This window comes from Triticum urartu, chromosome 7A (genome assembly GCF_056163025.1).
Source record: "Triticum urartu cultivar PI428250 chromosome 7A, HENAU_Tu73, whole genome shotgun sequence".
Lineage (NCBI taxonomy): Eukaryota > Viridiplantae > Streptophyta > Magnoliopsida > Poales > Poaceae > Triticum > Triticum urartu.
The window spans coordinates 136,238,541-136,263,525 of record NC_141879.1 but is presented as its reverse complement, the minus strand read 5'-3'; the positions used below and the strand labels follow the sequence as shown (position 1 = coordinate 136,263,525).

Below are 24,985 nucleotides of genomic sequence, written 5' to 3'. Positions count from 1 at the left end.
TTTCTGGAAACTCGGTCACATATAATGACAGAATGCGAATGATTTCATTTTTTTTATTTTTATAAATTATTATGCACATTTAAATGCGGTCAAAATGGCGAACATGACCGTTCGTAGCTAGAATGATCAGAAATGCAATCAAATTGGTGATCATCCATAAAATATGGTCTAACTTAAGTGAAAATTTTAGTGATACCATTTTGCAAAATATTTTTGATAGCAGCTTCACAACCCCCTTGTTTTTAGCACTAAGAAATAGAGTTATTTTTGATAGCTCATGTTTCTAACCAATCAGGACGCAGTCTACGGATCATCCCACCGCAGTCGATCTGAGTCGTCCACCTCCCACGAATCCAACATCTCTTGCTAACCTCTCCTAAACACACGCGCGCGGCACACCCTCCTTCCTCGATCCCCTTCTTTCCCGAGAAACCCTAGGTCAAGCGCTACCGCCTCCCTCTTCCTCCCTCTCCCTGATCCAGATCCCTCCTCCGCCGCCCCTCCTCCCATCCGCCACCCTTCCAGTTCCAGTCATCCCCGCAGCAGATCGAGAGAGCCACCCAATCTCACCGTTGATAGATGCACCGCCGCCTAGCAGCCATGGCCGGATGGCTCGCCGGTGTGCGCGTGCTTCTATACGCGCCGCTTCATCGTTCCCTACCCTAGCAGTCGATCCCAACTGCCGCTGCTTCACCGGCCTCCTCCATCTCTCTAGTGGCCACGAGTGACCACCCAATTCCACTCTAGATCCCCAATGCCAAAGGCAGAGCCAGCCGCCGCCGGCCTCCGTTGTCTTCCCCAACCCCGGCCTTCACTCCATCGCTGGCGCCCTCTCCCCTCCTCCCCCTCTCCGTAGATCCTCTCGAGCAACGTTGCCCATGGCCAGATCTGCTCCCTCCTCGCGCCGGAAACCCTAGCTGTCGGGGCACGGCCATGGCGACCGACCGGGGGTGCAGGACTAGGACTCGGACAACGGTGGTATGGTAAGGATCCCAACTCATCTCCTCTCCTTCTTATTTCCCACTCCGACCCTCGCCTCGTGTCGTTTGTGTTGGCAGGCGTCATGGAGCGGAGCTTGTTCTATCCGGGACGCCATGGATCTTGTGCGCGTGAAGCTCCTTCTTCCTCCAGCACAAGAACGTACAAGAAGCATCCAAGGTCTGCCCCCTCTCTCGATTTCCTCTTCTTCCCTCCCCTTTCCCTCCATTCCATTCCCTGATGCATTTCTCTGATGGATGGGTTGTGTTGGTTGCAGGACAGACCCGGCGGAAAACCCATGGTGCCATCTGCAGGACAAATTGGCGTGCTAATCTGTCGAGCTTTCCTTCTGATTTCATGGTAAATCACAACCTTCGAACTTCAAACTCCTGTAACGTGCTAGGCTAATTGTAACCTTCCTTGCGTGATTTAGACCATTAGAGAGAGTCTAGCATTTACCATGGTAGGCAGCAGCCATGATCCATGTTAGGATGTTTTTGTAGGGATACATTGTTGTGTACTTATTGAGAATGATTGCAATGCCTTGGTTTTTTTTCCTATACATAGAATACAATTTTCAGTCATTGGAGAAACTTCATAAAATGTTTTGTGTGCTGTTCACCTACAATTTTGTTTAACTGTTCATGATTAAAATCCAGTGGCTTCTCTTCTTTATACACGTGAATGTGTAGTTCACCTACAATTTTGTGTGCTGCTCACACTGAGAGTTCGCAAATGAGTTTTTATCTCCCCAAATAGGCCGTAGAAGTGTGTGCTGATTGCCATTGCAGGCTGAATTTGTCGACGGCCTATCTTTTGTCTAGCGCATTAGAGGCATGTCCTCACTGAGAACTGAAATAGTGAACTGATGGTTCACGTGCCGTGTGCCGCCATAGGATACATCTCACACCATGCCAACCTATTACTTCACAACATAGTGGCGAGGTACTTTGTATCTACAAAATCTGGGCGTGGTCTTTTTTTCCGGACCAACTAAATATACGCTTTAGTTCAAGGACAGGTCTGAAAATGGTGATCAAGTTTAGACACTATCAGTGCATCTGATGAAACGAGAGTTAAGAAGTGGCCCTGCAAAGTATTTATTTTTCCCAACAAAAAAGAATTAATTAAGATGTGAAATGATTTAGGGCTTCTTTGGACACAAAGAAATTTATGTATGCTGAAAGATGCTGCATGGCTTGGTCAGTGCATGCCAAGTCTTTCCTTGATTAGTATGCTATGCCCAATCTATTGTTCAAGTTCGGGCTAGTTGATATTAGATTGAGATAATGAAGTCCTTTTTTTTACTGCCAGAATATGTGATAAAGCAACAAAAAAGGCAACCACATACAAAGGATCCTACGCATGGAATGGATCCTGTTGGGTGCTAATTCTAGTTATTTTATATGAAGAAACACTTACCTTGCAGCCATCTAATATGCAATTCTAATAATATGTGACACCTGATTTTTTTAGTTGTATATGCCATTCATGCATGAATTCCTTTTCTTATGTACCAACTCCCTAATCATGTTTTTTGTTTTCAGTTCGCTATCTTAGGAGAACCTGGTGTGCTATATGGGGAAGCAAAGCAGCAGCCCACAACTCCGACTTGCGACTCCAGATGAAGGCACCACGACGCACCATGCTGCTCCCTTGGAAGGTCGGCTGAGCGATGCGGCGGCGAAGGCAGTGAACGAGCTGCTGCCGTCGGGCGCCGCCGGCAACCTGAGCAGCCTCTGCTCCTGGGCCGACAAGGTCAGGTTCAGGTACTACTAGTCAGCGCCTCTCCACTTCATCGACGTCCCCGAAAACATCTGCAGCTACTACTACGACAGTACGTAGCAATTAACCAACACTCTGTTTTGTTGGACTGAAACTAACTGTAGCATAATGGTCTGTGTGTTGTCTCAGGGTCCTACTAGGACGAGGATGGCGTCAAGGGCCGCTGCGTCGCTGGCGCCATCAACAAATACACCTCCCAGCTCCTCACCTAGGGATCATCATCATCATCGCCATCACCATCTTCTAAATCTTTCAGCCAACGTAATGTTCAGTTACATCATACGAATTTCAGCACATCTCTTCTGGTTGACTGAATTAGTACTGAAGATGCCATGTTTTTTCTGCATGGAATGCTGCAGATAACCTGACGAAAGCGCTCTTGTTCCTCTCAAACTTCATGGGCGACATCCACAAGGTAGTACTCCTGCCAAACCCCAAGTGCCCGATTTTTGCAAGTGTTTCTATTCCGGGTTGCAACTTAAGCTGACGCTTCTTGTTTATATAGCCACTGCATGTGGGGTCCTCCTCTGAAAAAGAAGGGAACGCCATCAACGTCCACTGGTATAGAAGGAAATCTGCACTCCACCATGTAAGGCTAGTTCAGACTTAAGGCTGAACCCTTCTCTGTGTAGTATGATTCCGAGGAAACATATGGCAATAATGCTGAAACTTTTCACATTGGCATTGCTATGTTTGATCTGGTGGTGCCAAAAAAAAAACTCATATGCTTATGCTGAGCTTACTTTTAAACTCATTTTATTCTGTGTGATGAGCTTAGTATTGTACTGTAGCCACATTCTTGTTTACTTTGTTGAATCCTGTCTTGTGTACTAATCATGAGCTACTAGCATTTGGCTTCTGTGTGCTAATTAAACCTGATAAGTATGTATACTTCTTTGAGATACAAATTCCACATTGCATGTTTATGAGGTTCAATTTCTACATTTGTTGCCAAATATTTGTGTCAACGTGTCTGTCCTTAGGGTCTGATTTAAACTGCATATGATCTGTTGTATCTATTTTTTTGCCGTTCAAACATTGAAATTCTGGTTCATTTTTTAAACATCGAAATGTTGTTGACCTTGTCCTTCTATGCTTAAATGATAAAAATGTCACATTTTGCTTGGTCTAACATACTGTTAGATTTGCTTTTATTTTGTTTCTAACCATTTTTTTTATAACTTGCAGAGGCTAGCCTTCATGCATGTGTTTGCCGTGAGGTACATGATGTTCAAGTCGGAAGAAGCATAGATTTCTAGCTCATTGGAGCTAGTTATACTGTGATAGCTAGCTCATGATTTGTTCAACGATTCTTCTTCTGTTAATATTTATCCTGTAATCTATCGCTTTGGACCACACTAACATTTGCTCCATGATTCCCTAACTGCTCAACATGTTGATCGGTTTTGAACATCTGATTTTTTTTTTTTTTTGTGTAGGGGTACTTGTGATGTGGCATGCCAAGCAACAGCAAGGGGAGGGGGTCTTCGAAATGTCGCCGCTGTCGCTCATTGCTAGTGTCACCGATTGATGATGGATGGTTGCTGTTAGTTTAGCTCCTTGGTAGTACCTCCTTGTCTTTCAGGCGGCGGCTGCTGCTGCTGGTAGAAATGGTAGCTACAGTCCTATGTACTTCTTGTGCTCGGATTGCCCTTTGTTGAATGTACCTACTGTTGTACCCGTGACTGTTTACGGAATCCTTTTGTGTTGAAAGAAATAAAATTGTCACCCGTGGCTGTTTAAGATAAATGCTTATTTGAATTCCCTTTGTTTCACTGTCATTGGAACAACTTTGTTATGGAGGCCCAAAATTGAAATGGACTATAAAATGTTTGAGGCCCAAAAAAGAAATGAACTGTAGAAGGTCGTGTCCTAGAAAATATAATGGCTGAATTCTTGGTCTCGGCCCACATAGCTGACACAAATTGCTAGAAAAAATAATTAATGGGCTTGGTGCATATAGACACCGAACTGGACCGGGCTGATTCTAAGTAACGACATTTTCAATTGGTAGCAATTTTGCCACATCAGATTGCAACGTCGGATCTAACGTGGCCTGGGCAGACAATCAACGACTAAAATAAAAGGTCTTGGGTTCAATGACCTTTTGTTTTGATCATTGCCTTCCACGATCTTCTCACAGAGAAGGTCGTTAATTTCAATTTACGACCGTCAGTTTTTGACCATCTGTTTTTGTTCAAAAAAGATTGCAAATGAAAAACAATGACCTTTCAGTGACCAATAGTGATGGTTGCAAGTTGACATATTTCTTGTAGTGGCTACAAGGGAGGAGGAAGCCCCAACTGCAAGATCTAGGCGACTGCAATGGAGATAGAATAGAGCAGAGATGGGTACACACGGATTAAAGCATCTCTAACAGCCGTCCAATGTGTGGCGCCCAAAAAAGGGTTTACAACGCATATGTAGTTTTTAGGGCGCTAGAAGATATTTGCTCCAACAAGCATTGTAAAATATACTGCGCGCGCGAGTCCGGCGGTCCCAATCAAGCGGTTCCATCTGCATCAGCCTAGAGTTTGCAACGCGCGTGACCGGACGCACTAAATATGCTGTGCGCGATGCATTTTTATTGCGCGTGCTGCATTAGTTATAACGTGTGCGTTTTTTGTGCGGTTACTGGAGACTCCAAATTGAGTCCGTGCACACTAAAAACAGTTTTTATATCGCGTGTCGTTTATATAGCACTTCTGTTGGAGATGGTATTAGGGAAGAAACGAACGGTTGCGCAACGTTCACTAGAGAAGATAAGGATGAGGGGACCGACGCGTCCGCGGGCCCATGAAACACGTGGCGAGCGCAGGAAGCGGCTGTCGCGATCGTGTTTACATCCGGCTGTAACCTATCAATTCCCCTTTTTTATTGTGTTGTTTCACGGTTTCTTACTCTAATTTTTTACTTGCCTCTATTTGGAGTAAGTCAATTTTTTTTCTTAGGCTCCATTTTTTTGACTTGCTCCCTGTTTTGGGTGAGTAGATTTTCTTTCTTAGGCTAAATTTTTGACTGCCCTTATTTGAGGTAAGTCGATTTTTCTATTGGGCTCGAAGCCTTTTTCCATATTGCCTGTTTTTTCTTTGTATGCATTCTTTTGCGTTTGCTTTTCTTTATATTTTTTATAGTCGGTCTTTCTTTTTTACATGGGCATCTTTTCCATCACTTCAGTTATATGAAGTTGTCTGAAAACTAATTCTGAGTGATTCAATTTTTTGGCTGTTGATTTCTGTTTTAAGATTTGCGCACCCTTTTTTTTTTCTGTTATGTTATGTGAGTTGTTTTGGGCTATTTTTTTTCATTGACCACATATTTTGCTCTCAATTCCTTAACAGGCTGAAGCCATCACCTGTGCGGCCAGCCCTCCCCTCACCCCATTTGTTCTTGTCTGTTATTATTTGTCTTTATTTTTGCTTTTCTTTATTAATCGGTTCTTACCATTTCTTGCTATTTTGGGGATCTTGGGTGAGTGTAAACGTATACACATAAAAAACTACAAAATACATGCAAAAATTGCATGATTATATGATTATTCTTTGCACAGTGCAAAAAAAAGCAATTTCAGTGCAAAGTTGTGTGCAAGTTTTTTTATTTCTTATTAAAGAGTAATACCGATGCCACTAGTTCATTGTTTCTTATATAACTTTGTTATTCTGTTTTTATTTTTTTCTTGTTTTTAAACCATAATAACAGTGACACTAATTCAATCCTTCATAGGAAACTTTTTTGGAAAAATTCCACTATTATATACTTATTGTTGCATAATTGAAAAAGTGTAACTTTGTGTATATTTTGTCATTGTATTTTTTTAATTTGTTCTTTATTTTCTATGTTATTAAAAGGGTAATACCAATGTCAGTAATTTATTCTTCCTTAGTAAACCTCATTATTTTGATTTTTAGTGTTTATTTCATTTTATTTCTTCTTAAAGGGTAATATTTATTAAAAACGCAATTTCTATGTAAACTGTGTGCAAATTTTGTTATTATTTGTTTTATTATTATTATTTTGTTTCTTCTTCAAGGGTAATACCAATTTCACTTCTTCATTCTTGCTTAGAAGACATCATTGTTATGATTTTGTTTTAGTTTTTATTTATTTTCTTTCTTTCTAAAGGATAGTACCAAAGCAATTAATTCATTATTTCTTAGAAATTGTCATTTTTTATATTGCATGTTAGTTTTATTTCATTTTCTTTCATCGTTAAGGGCAATACCAATGTCACCAATTCATTCCTTCTTAGGAATCTTCCTTTTTTGTGAAACTTTCACTCTGATATGCCTATTCTTGCATATTATAAAAAAAACGTAATTTCTACATTGTGTGCGAATTATGTCATTATTCGTTTTACCATTTATTTTTTACTTTTTCTTAAAGGGTAATACCAATGTTACTAATTCATTCTTTATTTGAAAACTCTATTACTATGATTTTGTTTTAGTTTTTAATTTTAATTTCTTTCTTCTTAAAGGTAATTTGAAAGCCACCAATTCATTCTTTCTTAGAAAAACTTTATTATTTTGTTTTTTAGTTTTTAATTCATTTCTTCTTCTGAAGCTTTTTTTTTAAATTCCACTATTAATGCTAGTCTTGCACACAGGCGGAGCTCTCGGTAGGGCAAGGTTGGGCGCTCGCCCTACCTTAATTTCCATCGATTTTTTACCTGTACGTATAGATCGATCGCCAAAAATATTCACCGAAAAGAAAACCCCATCGATCATGTTCTCGTTTTATTGAGCCTTATGCATGTCATGTACTCCCTCCGTTTGGAATTACTTGTCTCGGAAATGAATGTATTTAGAACTAAAATACGTATAGATACATCCATTTCTGCGATAAGTAATTTCGAACAGAGGGAGTACAATATTGGACCATATGCAAATCACGTACAATATTTGGCCATATGCAAGTCACGCATAGCCACCGATCCTGTCTTCCCGTCCACCATGCTCGATCCAGAGGTAGTTCCTTCGTTCGTTCCTCCATGCTTCAGTCCACGAGTGGACATGAACTCGCGTCGACAAACCCTAGCAGGAGCGGCAGCCAGATTGCAGGAGTCGCATGCGAGGATGAAGATCTGATTTATTTCTAGTGTATTAATATCATAGCGTTCTGCTGTGGCCCGGAAAGGGTGGAAGAGTACATAAAGTCAACTTGTCAATCTCTCTCCAAGTATTACACAAAAGAATCGCAAGTGAGGTTAATTATATGAAAAAGTAATCTAACAAAATACTTCCTTTGTTCTTAAATATTTATCTTTCTAGACATGTCAAATTGACTACAACATACGAATGTATGTAGACATTCACTCATTTTGCTTCGTATTTGATCACTTGTTGAAATCTCTATAAAAACAAATACTTCCTTCATTCCAAAATAGATGACTTAATCTTATACTAAAAATAAAAATAAATGTAACTAACGTAATTCGGGATGGATATTGTATGCAAAGTCGGTCCTCCTATTTAGCGACCTGCGTGGGGGATAGCACACAACGAAAGTCGGCTTGTTGAGGCCGGACTACACAACCCAGATTCTTCCGGTTCAAACTTAGTCTAAGTCGGCTCCCGAGATCGTTAAATGTTTTCTCTCTTATATAAGAATGGTTGGATAACCTCTAAGTGTAAGGATAAAGTAACCTAACAATAAGTATTTTCCTTGATTAAGAATCAGAATGCAGTAAACAAAACAAAGAAAATGAGATACAGTAAACAAAATAAAGAATGGTTGGAAGCATTTAATAATGCGGTTGATGTAGTCGAACGTTTTCGCGATCCAACCGATCCAAGTACCGAACGTACGGCACCTCCACGTTCAGCACATGTTCAGCTCGATGACGTCCCTCGGGCTCTTGATCCAGTTGAGGCCGAAGGAGAGTTCCGTCAGCACGACGACATGACGGCGGTGATGATGAAGTTACCGGCGAAGGGCTTCGCCTAAGCACTACGACGATATGACCGAGGTGTGTAAGTGTGTAGGGGGGACCGCACACGGCTAAGACAATTTTTGGAGTGCCTTTGGGGTGCCCCTGCCCACGTATATAAATGAGGGAGGAGGAGGAGGCCGGCCTAAGAGGGGCGCGCCTATAGGGGGAGTCCAACTAGGATTCCCAATCCTAGTTGGAGTCCCCTTCCTTTTCCAAGAGGGGAGAGAGGGAAGGAGTAGGAGAGGGAGAAGGAAAGATAGGGGGGCGCCGCCCCCTCCCTACTCCAATTCGGACTTGCCATGGGGGGGGGGTGCAACCCTTGAGGCCCTTCTCTCCTTTCTCGTATGGCCCATTAAGGCCCACTACTTCCCCCGGTGAATTCCCGTAACTCTCCAGTACTCTGAAAAATAGCCGAATCACTCGGAACCTTTCCGATGTCCGAATATAGCCTTCCAATATATCGATCTTTACGTCTTGACCATTTCGAGACTCCTCGTCATGTCTGTGATCTTATCCGGGACTCCGAAAAACCTTCGGTACATCAAATCACATAACTCATAACACAAATTGAACGTTAAGCGTGCGGACCCTACGGGTTCGAGAACTATGTAGACATGACCGAGACACATATTGGCTCCTACATATTCTACGAAGATCTTTATCGGTCAAACCGCATAACAACGTACGTTGTTCCCTTTGTCATCGGTATGTTACTTGCCCGAGATTCGATCGTCGATATCATCATACCTAGTTCAATCTCGTTACCGGCAAGTCTCTTTACTCGTTCCGTAATGCAATATCCCACAACTAACTCATTAGTCACATTGCTTGCAAGGCTTATAGTGATGTGCCTTACCGAGAGGGCCCAGAGATACCTCTCCGACAATCGGAGTGACAAATCATAATCTCGATCTATGCCAACTCAACAAACACCATCGGAAACACCTGTAGAGCATATTTATAATCACCCAGTTACGTTGTGACGTTTGATAGCACACAAGGTGTTCCTCCGGTATTCGGGAGTTGCATAATCTCATAGTCAGATGAACATGTATAAGTCATGATGAAAGCAATAGCAATAAAACTAAACGATCATTTATGCTAAGCTAACGGATGGGTCTTGTCCATCAAATCATTCTCTAATGATGTGATCCCGTTCATCAAATGACAACACATGTTCATGGTCAAGAAACTTAACCATCTTTGATTAACGAGCTAGTCAAGTAGAGGCATACTAGGGACACTCTGTTTTGTCTATGTATTCACACATGTACTCAGTTTCCGATTAATAAAATTCTATCATGAATAATAAAAATTTATCATAATATAAGGAAATATAAATAACAACTTTATTATTGCCTCTAGGACATATTTCCTTCATCTATACGGATTGTCCAAGCAATTCCCTTAGGTTTGGGGTTTGCTTGTTGTTATCTTGATTTGTATTGAGCTGTGCAAGTCAAGTAGCACTCGTCTCGATCGGCTAGTGGTTATTTTGAGGGACTGCTTTTGGTGTCTCTGCTAGAGATGTCAGGCAAATCATCTGGTAGTTGGGAAGGCATATGTGCTTGGACAGGGAAAGTGTGCGGGTGGATGAGATAATTTTCTCTACCTCGTCGTCATCTCCTCCCACCAATGGCATGTTGCATTCGACCACTTCGATTGTGGTGTGCAGTCTGACTTGTCAGGAGTGCTTGCCACCATATTTTCCTCTACACCTTCACCTCCCCTCTCAAGCTCTGCCCGCAAGACCTGTCCGTGTTGAAGAAATATGCCCTAGAGGCAATAATAAAGATGTTATTTTATATTTCCTTATATCATGATAAATGTTTATTATTCATGCTAGAATTGTATTAACCGGAAACTTGATACATGTGTGGATACATAGACAAAACACCGTGTCCCTTGTAAGCCTCTACTAGACTAGCTCGTTAATCAAAGATGGTTAAGTTTCCTAACCATAGACATGTGTTGTCATTTGATGAACAAAATCACAACATTAGGAGAATGATGTGGTGGACAAGACCCATTCGTTAGCTTAGCATGTTGATTGTTCAGTTTTATTGCTATTGCTTTCTTCATGTCATATACATATTCCTTTGACTATGAGATTATGCAACTCCCGGATACCGGAGGAATACCTTGTGTGCTATCAAACGTCACAACGTAACTGGGTGATTATACAGGTATCTCTGAAGGTGTTTGTTGGGTTGGCATAGATTGAGATTATGATTTGTCACTCCGAGTATCGGAGAGGTATCTCTGAGCCCTCTCGGTAATGCACATTATAATAAGCCTTGCAAGCAATGTGACTAATGAGTTAGTTGCGGGATGATGTATTACAGAATGAGTAAAGAGACTTGCCGGTAACGAGATTGAACTAGGTATGGAGATACCAACGATCGAATCTCGGGCAAGTAACATACCGATGACAAAGGGAATAACGTATGTTGTCATTACGGTATGACCAATAAAGATCTCCATAAAATATGTGGGAACCAATACGAGCATCCAGGTTCCGCTATTGGTTATTGACCAGAGAGGTGTCTCGGTCATGTCTACATAGTTCTCGAACCCGTAGGGTCCGCACGCTTAACGTTCGATAACGATTTTGTATTATATGAGTTATGTGATTTGGTGACCAAATGTTGTTTGGAGTCTCGGATGAGATCACAAACATGACGAGGAGTCTCGAAATGGCCGAGAGGTAAATATTCATATATTGGACGATGCTATTCGGACACCGAAAGTGTTCCGGGGGTACCGGGTGCATATCGGGTCACTGGAATGGGTTCCGGGCATCCCCCCGGCAACTACATGGGCCTTAATGGGCCAAGAAGGGGACAGACCAGCCCCTAAGGGGCTGGTGCGCCCCATGTAGGCCAAAATAAGGGGAAGGAAAGAGGAGAAAGGAGAAAGGAAGGGGAGGGATTGGGCCTCCCCCTTCCTTCCCTCCTCCCTCCTACTTCCGGATATGGAAGGGGGGAGGCCGAATTGGGAGGCGCCCAAGTAGGATTCCTCCTACTTGGGGCGTCCCCTTGGCTGCCTCTCCTCCCCTCCAACCTATATATATATGAGGGGGGCACCGCTAGTACACACAACAACGATTGTTAGCCGTGTGCGGCGCCCCCCTCCATAGTTTATGCCTTCGGTCATATTATCGTAGTGCTTAGACGAAGCCCTGCGCGGATCACTTCACCATCACCGTCACCATGTCGTCGTGCTGACGAAACTCTCCCTCGACACTTTGCTGCATTACGAGTTCGAGGGACGTCATTAAGCTGAACATGTGCAGAACTCGGAGGTGTCGTACGTTTGATGCTTGATCGGTCGGAATGAGAAGAAGTTTGACTACATCAACCGCATTGTCGAACGCTTTCACTTTCGGTCCACGAGGGTACGTGGAAACACTCTCCCCCTCTCATTGCTATGCATCTCCTAGATAGATCTCGCGTGAGCGTAGGAATTTTTTTTGAAATTGCATGCCGCGTTCCCCAACAGTGGCATCCGAGCCAGGTCTATGCGTAGATGATATGCACGAGTAGAACACAAAGAGTTGTGGGTGGTGATCGTCATACTGCTTACCACCAATGTCTTATTTTGATTCGGCGGTATTGTTGGATGAAGCGGCCCAGACCAACCTTACATGACCATGTTCATAAGACCGGTTCCACCGATAGACATGCAACTAGTTTTGCATAAAGGTGACTGGCGGGTGTCTGTTTCTTCAACTTTAGTTGAATCAAATTTGACTGCGGTCTGTCCTTGTTGAAGCTTAAAACAGCAAACTTGATAAATCGATGTTGTGGTTTTGATGCGTAGGTAAGATCAGTTCTTACTAGAAGCCCGTAGCAGCCACGTAAAACTTGCAACAACAAAGTAGAGGACGTCTAACTTGTTTTTGCATGGCATGTTGTGATGTGATATGGTCAAGACATGATGTTATATACGTTATTGTATGAGATGATCATGTTTTGTAAAATTTATCGGCAACTGGCAGGAGCCTTATGGTTGTCGCTTTATTGTACGAAATGCAAATGCCATGTAATTTCTTTACTTTACCACTATGCGTTTGCGATAGTTGTAGAAGAAATAGTTGGCGAGAGGACCACGACGCTACAAAGGAGATCAAGCTGTCAAGCCGGTGATGATGGAGATCATGACAGTGCTTCGGAGATGGAGATCAAAGGCACAAGATTATGATGGCCATATCATGTCACATATTTTGATAGCATGTGATGTTTATCTTTTATGCATCTTATTTTGCTTAGTATGGCGGTAGCATTATAAGGTGATCCCTTACTAAAATTTCAAGGTATAAGTGTTCTCCCTGAGTATGCACCGTTGCGACAGTTCGTCATGCTGAGACACCATGTGATGATCGGGTGTGATAAGCTCTACGTTCACATACAACGGGTGCAAGACAGTTTTGCACATGCGGAATACTCGGGTTAAATTTCACGAGACTAGCATGTACAGACATAGCCTCGGAACACTGGAGACCGAAAGTTCGAACGTGAATCATATAGTAGACATGATCAACATCGAGATGTTCACCATTGAAAACTACTCCATCTCACGTGATGATCGGACATGGTTTAGTTGATATGGATCACGTGATCATTCAGATGACTCGAGGTATGTCTATCTAAGTGGGAGTTCTTAAGTAATATGATTAATTGAACTTGATTTGTCATGAACTTAGTCCTGATAGTATTTGCATATCTATGTTGTAGATCAATAGCTTGCGATATAGCTCCTATTTTTTTGATATGTTCCTTTAGAAAAGTTGAAAGATGATAGTAGCAATGATGTAGTCTGGGTCCGTGATCTAAGGATTCTCCTCATTGATGCATAGAATAATTATGTCCTTGATGCACCACTAGGTGACAGACCTATTACCTAGGTCCTGTAGAAACTCAAAATAAGCAAACAACACACGAAAAAACAGAATCTATCAAAAACAGAACAGTCTGTAGTAATCTGTAGCTAGCGCAAGATTTGGAACCCCAAAAATTCCAAAATAAATTGCTGGACGTGAGTAATTTATCTATTAATCATCTGCAAAAAGAATTAACTAAATATCACTTTCCAAATAAAAATGGCAGCAGTTCTCGTGAGCGCTAAAGTTTCTGTTTTTTACAGCAAGATTAACAAGACTTTCCCCAAGTCTTCCCAACGGTTCTACTTGGCACAAACACTAATTAAACACAAAAAACACAACTAAAACAGATGATAGATAAATTTTTTATTACTAAACAGGAGCAAAAAGCAAGGAATAAAAATAAAATTGGGTTGCCTCCCAACAAGCGCTATTGTTTAACGCCCCTAGCTAGGCATAAAAAGCAAGGATAGATCTAGGTATTGCCATCTTTGGTAGGCAATCCATAAGTGGCTCTCATAATAAATTCATAAGGTAATTTAATTTTCTTTCTAGGATAGTGTTCCATGCCTCTCCTTAACGGAAATTGGAATCTAATATTTCCTTCCTTCATATCAATAATTGCACCAATCGTTCTAAGGAAAGGTCTACCAAGAATAATAGGACACGAAGGATTGCAATCTATGTCAAGAACAATAAAATCTACGGGCACATAGTTCCTATTTGCAAAAATAAGAACATCATTAATTCTTCCCATAGGTTTCTTAATAGTGGAATCCGCAAGGTGCAAGTTTAGAGAGCAATCGTCAAAATCACGGAAATCTAACAAATCACACAAAGTCTTTGGAATCGCGGAAACACCAGCACCCAAATCACACAAAGCATAGCATTCATGATCTTTAATTTTAATTTTAATGGTAGGTTCCCACTCATCATAAAGTTTTCTAGGGATAGAAACTTCCAACTCAAGTTTTTCTTCATAAGATTGCATCAAAGCATCAACGATATGTTTAGTAAAAGCTTTATTTTGACAATAAGAATGAGGAGAATTTAGCACGGATTGCAACAAGGAAATACAATCTATCAAATAGCATCTATCATAATTAAATTCCTTGAAATCCAAAATAGTAGGTTTATTAACATCTAGAGTTTTGATCTCTTCAATCCCACTATTATCAAATTTAGCATCAAGATCTAAAAACTCCGAATTTTTGGAACGCCTTCTAGGTAAAGGTGGATCATATTTAGTCCCATAATTATCAAGATTCATATTGTAAAACAAATATTTAATAGGGGACACATCAATAACTTTTAGATCTTCATCTTTATTTTCAAAGTTCTCCGGTTTAGCGGCCATCTTATTAACTAAGGTAGCCTGCTTATCCGATATTTCAGCTGTCAACTTCTCAAGATGAGCAATTTGGGATCTTAAACCATCAAATTATTTAGACATATCATCGAGATCTTTATTCATATAACTCATAAAACTTTTTTGTCCCTTAAGCTCGTTTTTGAAGAAATTATTATGCTCAAATTGCAAAACCATAAAACTCCTGACGTTGCTCTCGATCTCTTCTAACCTTTTAAGGTGAAGATCACCAAATATAGGTAGAGCCATCGTGACGAAGAAGCAATCCAACACACAAGCAAACGAGAAACATGCAAAAAGAGGCAAATAGAGAAAGAGAGGGAGGATAGAGAGAGAGGGCGAATAAAACGGCAAGGGTGAAGTGGGGGAGAGGAAAACGAGAGGCAAATGGCAAATAATGTAATGCAGGAGATAAGGGTTTGTGATGGGTACTTGGTATGTTGACTTTTGCGTAGACCTCCCCGGCAACGGCGCCAGAAATCCTTCTTGCTACCTCTTGAGCACTGCATTGGTTTTCCCTCGAAGAGGAAAGGGTGATGCAGCAAAGTAGCATAAGTATTTCCCTCAGTTTTTGAGAACCAAGGTATCAATCTAGTAGGAGGCTTTGCGCGAGTCCCTCGTACCAACACAAAACAAATAGATCCTCGCAACCAACGCGATAAGGGGTTGTCAATCCCTACACGGTCACTTACGAGAGTGAGATCTGATAGATATGATAAGATAATATTTTTGGTATTTTTATGATAAATATGCAAAGTAAAATAAAAGGCAATGAAAATAACTAAGTGTTGGAAGATTAATATGATGAAGATAGACCCGGGGCCATAGGTTTCACTAGTGGCTTCTCAAGAGCATAAGTATTTTATGGCGGGTGAACAAATTACAGTTGAGCAATTGATAGAATTGAGCATAGTTATGAGAATATCTAGGTATGATCATGTATATAGGCATCACGTCCGAGACAAGTAGACCGACTCCTGCCTGCATCTACTACTATTAGTCCACACATCGACCGCTATCCAGCATGCATCTAGAGTATTAAGTTCATAAGAACAGAGTAACACCTTAAGCAAGATGACATGATGTAGAGGGATAAATTCATGCAATATGATAAAACCCCATCTTGTTATCCTCGATGTCAACAATACAATACGTGCCTTGCTGCCCCTACTGTCACTGGGAAAGGACACCGCAAGATTGAACCCAAAGCTAAGAACTTCTCCCATTGCAAGAAAGATCAATCTAGTAGGCCAAACCAAACTGATAATTCGAAGAGACTTGCAAATATAACCAATCATACATAAAAGAATTCAGAGAAGATTCAAATATTGTTCATAGATAAACTTGATCATAAACCCACAATTCATCGGTCTCAACAAACACACCGCAAAAGAAGATTACATCGAATAGATCTCCACAAGAGAGGGACAGAACTTTGTATTGAGATCCAAAAAGAGAGAAGAAGCCATCTAGCTAATAACTATGGACCCGAAGGTGTGAGGTAAACTACTCACACTTCATCGGAAGGGCTATGGTGTTGATGTAGAAGCCCTCCGTGATCGATGCCCCCTCCGGCGGAGCTCCAGAACAGGCCCCAAGATGGGATCTCATGGATAAAGAAAGTTACAGCGGTGGAATTAGGGTTTTGGCTCCGTATCTGATCATTTGGGGGTACTTAGGTATATATAGGAGGACGGAGTACGTCGGTGGAGCAACAGGGGGCCCACGAGGGTGGAGGGCGCGCCTGGGGGGGGGGTAGATGCGCCCCCTACCTCGTGGCTTCCCTGTTGGTTGCTTGACGTAGGGTCCAAGTCTCCTGGATCATGTTCGTTCCGAAAATCACGTTCCCAAAGGTTTCATTCCGTTTGGACTCCGTTTGATATTCTTTTTCTGCGAAACTCTGAAATAGGCAAAAAAACAACAATTCTGGTTGGGCCTTCGGTTAATAGGTTAGTCCCAAAAATAATATAAAAGTGAATAATAAAGCCCAATAATTTCCAAAACAGAAGATAATATAGCATGGAGCAATCAAAAATTATAGATACGTTGGAGACGTATCAGTGACTAGATGAAATTCCCGTGTACCCTCAAGAATGCTTTGCTTATCATAAGAGACCGTTTTGGCCTGTCCTTTGCCTCAAAAGGATTGGGCTACCTTGCTGCACTTTTGTTACTACTATCGTTACTTGCTCGTTGCAAATTATCTTGCTATCAAACTACTCTGCTACTTGTCATTTCCTTCTGCTCCTGGTAGCACTTGCAGACATTACCTTACTAAAAACTACTTGTCATTTCCTTTTGCTCCTCGTTGGGTTCGACACTCTTACTTATAGAAAAGAGCTACAATTGATCCCCTGTACTTGTGGGTCATCAAGGCTATTTTCTGGCGCCGTTGACGGGGAATGAAGCGCCTTTGGTAAGTGGAATTTGGTAAGGAAACATTTAAATAGTGTGCTGAAATTTATTGTCACTTGTTACTATGGAGAACAATCCTTTGAGGGGTTTGTTCAGGGTATCTTCACCTCGTCCGGAACCACAATTATCTACCCCTCAACATACTGCACCTACTGAAAATATTGAATATGAAATTCCTTAGGGTATGATATAACAACTGCTAGTTAATCCTTATGCAAGAGATGGAACCGAACATCCTGATATGCACTTGATATATGTAGAACAAATTTGTGGATTGTTTAAGCTTGCAGGTTTACCCAGAGATGAAGTTATGAGAAAGGTTTTCCATTTATCTTTGAAGGGAAAAGCATTGGCATGGTATAGGCTATGCGATGATATTGAATCATGGAATTGGAATCGTTTGAAATTGGAGTTCCACCAAAAATTTCATCCTATGCATCTAGTTCATCATGATCGGAATTATATATATAATTTTTGGCCTCGTGAAGGAGAAAGTATCCCTCTAGCATGGGGGAGGCTTAAGTCAATGTTATATTCATGCCCCAATCATGAGCTCTCAAGAGAAATTATTATCCAGAATTTCTATGCCCGGCTTTCTCGTAATGATCAAACCATGCTTGATACTTCTTGTGTTGGTTCTTTTATGAAGAAGACTATTGAATTCCGGTGGGATATTTTGGATAGAATTAAACGTAACTCTGAAGATTGGGAACTCGATGAAGGTAAATAGTCAGGTATTAAACTTAAGTATGATTGTGTTAATCTTTTATGGATACCGATGCTTTTCAAAAGTTTAGCACTAAATATGGACTTAACTCTGAGATAGTAGCCTCCTTTTGTGAATCATTTGCTACTCGTGTTGAACTCCCTAAAGAGAAGTGGTTTAAATATCACCCACCTATTAGAGAAGAAATTAAAGAACCGGTACCAGTTAAAGAAGAAACTATACTTTATAATGTTGATCCAGTTGTTCCTTCTGCTTATATTGAGAAACCACCTTTCCCAGTTAGGATAAAGGAACATGCCAAAGTTTCAACTGTGGTTAACAAAAGCTATATTAAAACACCTAAACCCAATGAACAAATTAAAGTAGAACCTAGTATTTCTATGGTTAAAGATATCTTAGAAGAAGATATGGATGGGCATGTTATTTACTTCTGTGAAGAAGCTTCTAGAATTGCCAAACCTGATAAAAAAGATAAACATAGACCTACTGTTTGCATGCATGTCATCTTAGTTAAAATAGGAGATCACTGTTATCATGGTTTATGTGACATAGGTGCTAGTATGAGTGCTATTCCTTACACATTATATCAACAAATTATGAATGACATAGCACCCGCAGAGATAGAAGAAATAGATGTTACTATTAAACTTGCTAATAGAGACACTATATCACCAATTGGGATTGTTAGAGATGTTGAAGTCTTGTGTGAGGAAATAAAATATCCTACTGATTTTCTTGTTCTTGGTTCCCCACAAGATGACTTTTGTACCATTATCTTTGGTAGACCTTTCTTGAACACCATTAATGCTAGAATAGATTGTGAGAAACAAACTATCGATGTTAGTTTTGGTAATGAGTCTCATGAGTTTATTTTTTTCAAGTTTAGTAGATATCTTCATGAAAAAGAATTGCCTAGTAATTAAGGATGAATTAATTGGTCTTGCTTCTATTGCTTTACCACCTACTGATCCTTTAGAACAATATTCGTTAGACCATGAGAATGATTTCCATATGCATGAAAGAAATGAAATAGGTAAAATTTTCTTTGAACAACGTCCTCTGCTTAAACACAATTTGCCTATTGAAACTCTAGGAGGTCCTCCTCCACCTAAGGGTGATCCTGTGTTTGAATTAAAACAATTGACAGACACTTTGAAATATGCTTATCATGATGAAAAGAAGATATATCCTGTTATTATTAGTGTTAACCTTTCAGAACATGAAGAAGAAAGATTATTGAAAGTTCTGAGGAAGGACCGAGCTGCTATTGGATATACTCTTGATGATTTAATAAAGGGCATTAGTCCCACTCTATGTCAGCACAAAATTAATATGGAACCTGATGCTAAACCCGTTGTTGATTACCAACATCGGTTAAATCCGAAGAAGACAGAAGTGGTAAGAACATAAATATTAAAACTTCTAGAAGCACGTATAATCTATCCCATAGCTGATAGTAGATGGGCAAGTCTTGTTCATTGTGTTCCTAAGAAAGGAGATATAACTGTTGTTCCTAATGATAAGAATGAACTTATTCCACAAAGAATAGTAATAGATTTTAGAAAATTAAACAAAGAAACTAGAAAAGATCATTACCCTTTGCCTTTTATTGATCAAATGCTTGAAAGATTATCTAAGCACACACACTTTTGCTTCCTTGATGGATATTCTGGTTTTTCACAAATACCCGTTTCTAACCTGATCAAGAAATGACCACTTTTACTTGTCCCTTTGGAACCTATTCTTATAGACATATACCTTTTGGTTTATGTAATGCACCTGCTACCTTTCAAAGAATTATTACTGTTATATTCTCTGACTTTTGTGAAAAGATTGTTGAGGTTTTCATGGATGACTTTTCTGTTTATGGGAAGTCTTTTGATGATTGTTTAAGCAATCTTGATCGAGTTTTGCAGAGATGTGAACAAACAAATCTTATCTTAAATTGGGAGAAGTGCCACTTTATGGTTAATGAAGGCATTGTCTTGGGTCCTAAAATTTCTGAAAGAGGTATTGAAGTGGACAAAGCTAAGGTTGATGCAATTGAGAAAATGCCATGTCCTAATGATATAAAAGGTATTCGTAGTTTCTTAGGTCATGCTGGTTTCTATAGGAGATTTATCAAAGACTTTTCAAAAATGTCTAGGCCTCTTACTAGTCTCTTGCAAAAGGATATTCCTTTTGTTTTTGATGATGATTGTTTAGAATCCTTTGAAACACTCAAGAAAGCTTTAGTTTCTGCACCTATTGTTCAACCACCTGATTGGAACTTGCCTTTTGAAATTATGTGTGAAGCTAGTGATTATGCTGTTGGTGCTGTTCTAGGACAAAGAGTTGATAAAAAACTTAATGTTATTCATTATGCTAGTAAAACTCTAGACATTGCTCAAAGAAATTATGCTACTACTGAAAAAGAATTCTTAGAAGTTGTGTTTGCTTGTGATAAGTTTATACCTTATATTGTTGATTCCAAAGTAACTGTTCACACAGACAATGCTGCTATTAAATATATTATGGAAAATAAAGATGCTAAACCTAGAATTATTCAATGGGTTCTCCTGTTACAAGAATTTGATTTACATATCATTGATAGAAAAGGAGCTGAGAACCCAGTAGCTGATAATTTATCTAGGCTTGAAAATGTGCTTGATGACCCACTACATATTGATGATAGTTTTCCTGATGAGCAGTTAGCTGCAATAAATGTTTCTCATAGTACTCCTTGGTATGCTGACTATGCTAATTACATTGTTGCTAAATATTTACCACCTAGCTTCACATACCGACAAATGAAAAAAATTCTTCTATGGTTTAAGACATTACTTTTGGGATGACCCACATCTTTATAAAGGAGTAGATGGTATTATGAGACGTTGTGTACCTGAGCATGAACAGGGACAAATCCTACAGAAATGTCACTCCTAAGCTTATGGAGGGCATCATGCTGGAGATAGAACTGCTCAATCATAAGGTGTTGCAGTCTGGATTTTATTGGCCTACTCTCTTCAAGGATGCATGTAAGTTAATCTTATCTTGTGATCAATCTCAAAGAATAGGTAATATCGGTAAGCATCAAGAAATGCCTATGAATTACTCACTTGCTGTTGAACCATTTGATTTTTGGGGATTTGGTTACATGGGACCTTTTCCTTCCTCTAATGGGTATACACATATTTTGGTTACTGTTGATTATGTTACTAAATGGGTAGAAGCTATTCCAACCAGTAGTGCTGATCACAACATCTCTATTAAAATGCTTAAGGAAGTTATTTTCCCAAGGTTTGGAGTCCCTAGATATTTAATGACTGATGGTGGTTCACACTTTATTCATGGTGCTTTTCGTAAAATGCTTGCCAAGTATGATGTTAACCATAGAAATGCATCACCATATCACCCTCAGTCTAGTGGTCAAGTTGAACTTAGCAATAGAGGAATACAATTAATTTTGCAAAAGACTTTCAATAGGTCCAGGAAGAATTGGTCTAAGAAATTAGACGATGCACTTTGGGCTTGTAGAACAACATATAAAAATCTTATGGGTATATGCAAGGGGGAGGCCGAATTGGGAGGCGCCCAAGTAGGATTCCTCCTACTTGGGGCGCCCCCTTGGATGCCTCTCCTCCCCTCCAACCTATATATATGAGGGGGGCACCACTAGTACACACAACAACGATTCTTAGCCGTGTGCGGCGCCCCCCTCCATAGTTTATGCCTCCAGTCATATTGTCGTAGTGCTTAGGCGAAGCCCTGCGCGGATCACTTCACCATCACCGTCACCATGCCGTCGTGCTAATGAAAATCTCCCTTGACACTTTGCTGCATTTCGAGTTCGAGGGACGTCATCAAGCTTAATGTGTGCAGAACTCATAGGTGTCGTACGTTCGATGCTTGATCGGTCGGAACGAGAAGAAGTTCGACTACATCAACCGCATTGTCAAACACTTTCGCTTTCGGTCCAGAGGGTACGTGGACACACTCTCCCCCTCTCATTTCTATGCATCTCCTAGATAGATCTTGCGTGAGCGTTGGATTTTTTTTAAATTGCATGCCGCGTTCCCCAACAGTGGCATCCGAGCCAGGTCTATGCGTAGATGATATGCACGAGTAGAACACAAAGAGTTGTGGGTGGTGATCATCATACTGCTTACCACCAATGTCTTATTTTGATTCGGCGGTATTGTTGGATGAAGCGGCCCAGACCAACCTTACATGACCATGTTCATGAGACCGGTTCCACCGGTAGACATGCAACTAGTTTTGCATAAAGGTGGCTGGCGGGTGTCTGTTTCTCAAACTTTAGTTGAATCAAATTTGAATGCAGCCTGTCCTTGTTGAAGCTTAAAACAGCAAACTTGATAAATCACTGTTGTGGTTTTGATGCGTAGGTAAGAACAGTTCTTACTAGAAGCCTGTAGCAGCCACGTAAAACTTGCAACAACAAAGTAGAGGACGTCTAACTTGTTTTTGCATGGCATGTTGTGATGTGATATGGTCAAGACATGATGTTATATACGTTATTGTATGAGATGATCATTTCTTATAAAATTTATCGGCAACTGGCAGGAGCCTTATGGTTGTCGCTTTATTGTATGAAATGCAAACACCATGTAATTTCTTTACTTTATCACTATGCGTTTGCGATAGTTGTAGAAGCAATAGTTGGCGAGACGACCACGACACTACAATGGAGATCAAGGTGTCAAGCCGGTGATGATGGAGATCATGACAGTGCTTTGGAGATGGAGATCAAAGGCACAAGATTATGATGGCCATATCATGTCACATATTTTGATTGCATTATATTTTATGCATCTTATTTTGCTTAGTATGGCGGTAGCATTATAAGGTGATCCCTTACTAAAATTTCAAGGTATAAGTGTTCTCCCTTAGTATGCACCGTTGCGACAGTTCGTCATGCTGAGACACCATGTGATGATCGGGTGTAATAAGCTCTACGCTCACATACAACGGGTGCAAGACAGTTTTGCACATGCGGAATACTCGGGTTAAATTTGACGAGACTGGCATGTACAGATATGGCCTCGGAACAATGGAGACCGAAAGGTCAAACGTGAATCATATAGTAGATATGATCAACATAGAGATGTTCACCATTGAAAACTACTCCATCTCACGTGATGATCGGACATGGTTTAGTTGATATGGATCACGTGATCATTCAGATGACTCGAGGGATGTCTATCTAAGTGGGAGTTCTTAAGTAATATGATTAATTGAACTTGATTTATCATGAACTTAGTCCTGATAGTATTTGCATATCTATGTTGTAGATCAATAGCTTGCGATATAGCTCCTATTTTTTGATATGTTCCTTTAGAAAAGTTGAAAGATGATAGTAGCAATGATGTAGACTGGGTCCGTGATCTGAGGATTCTCCTCATTGATGCATAGAAGAATTATGTCCTTGATGCACCGCTAGGTGACCGACCTATTACAGGGGCAGATGCAGACGTTATGATCGTTTGACAAAGCTCGGTATGATGACTACTTGATAGTTTAGTGCACGATGCTTTATGGCTTAGACCCGGGACTTAAAAAATGTTTTGAACGCCACGGAGCATATGAGATGTTCCAAGAGTTGAAATTGGTATTTCAGACTCATGCCCATGTTGAGAGGTATGAGACCTCTAACAAGTACTCTGCCTACAAGATGGAGGAGAATAGCTCAGCCAGTGAGCATGTACTCAGAATGTCTGGGTACTACAATCGCTTGAATCAAGTGGGTGTTAATCTTCCAGATAAAATAGTGAATGACAGAGTTCTTTAGTCTATATCACCAAGCTACTAGAACTTCATGATGAACTATAATATGCAAGGGATAACGAAAACAATTCCCGAGCTTTTCGAGGTGCTGAAATTGGTGAAGGTAGAAATCAAGAAAGAGCATCAAGTGTTGATGGTTAACAAGACCACTAGTTTCGAGAAAAAAGGCAAAGGGAAGAAAAGGGAACTTCAAGAAGAATGGAAAGCAAGTTTCCACTCCCATGAAGAAGCCCAAAGCTAGACCCAAGCCTGAAACTGACTGCTTCTACTGCAAAGGGAATGGTCACTTGAAGTGGAATTGCCCTAGATACTTGGCGGATAAGAAGGATGGCAAAGTTAACAAAGGTATATTTGATATACATATTATTGATGTGTAATTTACTAGTGTTTATAGCAACCCCTCGGTATTTGATACTGGTTCAGTTGCTAAGAGTAGTAACTCGAAACAGGAGTTGCAAAATAAACAGAGACTAGCTAAGGACGAGGTGACGATGTGTGTTGGAAGTAATTCCAAGGTTGATACGATCACCATCGCACACTCCTTCTACCTTCGGGGTTAGAATTGAACCTAAATAAATGTTATTTGGTGTTTGCATCGAGCATGAATATGATTGTATTATGTTTATTGCGATACGATTATTCATTTAAGTGAGAGAATAATTGTTGTTCTATTTACATGAATAAAACCTTCTATGGTCATACACCCAATGTAAATGGTTTATTAAATCTCGATCGTAGTAATACACATATTCATAATATTGATGCGAAAAGATGCAAAGTTGATAATGATAGTGCAACATACTTGTGGCACTGCCGTTTAGGTCATATTGGTGTAAAGCGCATGAAGAAACTCCATGCAGATGGGCTTTTCGAATCACTTGATTATGAATCATTTGATACTTGCGAACCATGCCTCATGGGGAAGATGACCGAAACTCCATTCTCTGGAACAATGGAGCGAACCACTGACTTCACTACAAAAGAAAGACACATCCATGACATTTTGGGCTGAACGAAATGTTTTTCTATCATGCTTATGACACTTCTATGACGATAATTGTGACAAAACCCGGTATCATCATAGATGTGGTGGGCTCCTACTTCTATGACAAA

At 40.4% G+C, this 24,985-nt stretch overlaps 1 pseudogene across 1 annotated transcript; it reads left to right on the top strand.

The window, feature by feature from the left end:
* The first annotated feature begins 364 nt into the window (after positions 1–364).
* Positions 365–3,945, top strand: LOC125520400 (endonuclease 2-like; annotated as a pseudogene). Its single transcript, XR_015610668.1, has 7 exons — positions 365–983; positions 1,116–1,158; positions 1,256–1,338; positions 2,526–2,815; positions 2,893–3,024; positions 3,123–3,178; positions 3,269–3,945. The product of XR_015610668.1 is annotated as an endonuclease 2-like (transcript).
* The last annotated feature ends 21,040 nt before the right edge of the window (positions 3,946–24,985 follow it).